The sequence below is a fragment of the Poecilia formosa genome, unplaced genomic scaffold (genome assembly GCF_000485575.1).
Source record: "Poecilia formosa unplaced genomic scaffold, Poecilia_formosa-5.1.2 Scaffold1332, whole genome shotgun sequence".
Lineage (NCBI taxonomy): Eukaryota > Metazoa > Chordata > Actinopteri > Cyprinodontiformes > Poeciliidae > Poecilia > Poecilia formosa.
Window position 1 is genome coordinate 5,840 of NW_006801271.1, and position 1,908 is coordinate 7,747.

Consider the following 1,908-nt stretch of genomic DNA (forward strand, 5'->3'; position numbering starts at 1 on the left):
AGGAAGACATCAGCGATTTTAGCATTGCGGCGCAGTATCATAGGTTTGTCTGTTGGGTTGAGAACCTTCAACAATCCCCCCCACATGGGTGTGACTACCCAGCCCACCAAAATCTGACGATGTAATGAGTTCCCAATACCTCGAATCAGTTTTCATTCTTTGAATAAGGGGCACATTGCTACCGATGATGATTTCATGATACTGCCCAGGTATCAAAAATGTTGGTACTGTAAATCTAAAGCCATAGATCTCAATGTTCAACTCATAGGTGCGCCAAGGCTGCATGAGAAGGCCTCCACACCTGTCGACGACTGGGATTTTAAGAAGGATCAGATCAACACCTACGGCTCTTAGTTTTCTCTCTGCCTTCATGCTCAATGTGCATGACATACTCCCAGAGTCCAACATACCCCTCAGTGTAGATTTAACTGAGACATAAAACAATCATTAGCCCTCTGAACTCTCTGTGACCCCAAGAAAACATAACAAAACTAAAGTTAATTCCTGCTATTTTGCAATCGTAGGTTCACTTAAATATTTATATTATGGAATGGATTCATTTATTCATTCATATTCATATATTGCAAAAGTGATGATAAAACTTAACTTAATAGATCTATAAATAAACTGGATGTATTTAGATGAAAAATAAACAGTACACACTTCTCCGGCAGGACATTATAAAAGGGAAGGGCTTAAGGGATGCAAACCATTTAAAGACAAAACCACAGAAGAAGAAATAAAAAGGAAGGGCTTTCAGTCTTAAAGCAACATGGTTAAAATTATTTAAAGATGTTTCATTCATTCAGGTAAGGAACAACATGAATCACCAAAAAAGAAAGACACTTTGCATAATTAAACACTATATAATTTACACTAGCATGGAGGCTAGCATGAAGAATAGCATGGAGACTAGTATGGAAGCCAGCATGGATGCTAGCATGGAGGCTAGCTCTCCCACACCCTGAAAACCTAAAAGCTTCACTTAAGATTAAGTTTTGTATTTTGTCGTGGTAATCAATATGTGGTGATTGATTGGAACGTCTGTTTATTTTAAGGCTGATTATTTGCTTTTGTTCAATATTTTAAATGTTGTGGCACGGTTTGAGCCTTTTGCTAACAAAATGTTTCAATTTGACCCTTAGTGCTGCTGCTCAGTCCTGTGTTCACAAATGAATGAAAGCAATTAACAAAAACTGTAAAAGCAAAGAATCATGGTTGATGAAAGAGGTTTGTGTCTTTAATAAAAAGAGTCACATTGGTTAAAATTTTACCATAGGTTTCTTTTATAAAATGTGTTTTAAAAATCTGAATTATTCTAATTTAATTGGGTAAATTTCTGAGTTTTATTTTTTGTTGTAAATTTCCATTTACAACAAATGCATTATACTCAGCACTGTGATAATGTTCTTTTTCAAAATAAAAAAAGCAAACCCTTTTCTATTTGTATAGATGGTGTTTGGAGAATTATCCTTTCTCCATACTAAATTCTTGATGTATGAGGTTGAGGAATAGTGAGTGAGTTGAAATCTTGATTTCCATTTAAAATACAGCTGGCCTACAGCTGCTATTTTTAAGGGCTAGCAGAACAGAATGGCATCAAACAACAGTTTGTAATTGGGGCCTGCCCATGCAATGCATGGCAGGAACCTATTGTTCTACACCAGGGGTCCCCAAACTTTTTCCTGTGAGTGCAACATAACTTTTCCCTGCCCTGGTAGGGGGCCGGAGTCAGTTTCTAACAGAAAAAGTGTGATGATTGCAGGAGTGCCTAAATGTAAAAATGTATTGTTTTCCAGAAAGCACAATCAAATAACCCTCTCTGGGTTCTTCACCAAAAAAAATCCAGAAAATAACACTATTTATTAAATAAATACCGTATTTCCGGACTATAAGCTGCACTGGACT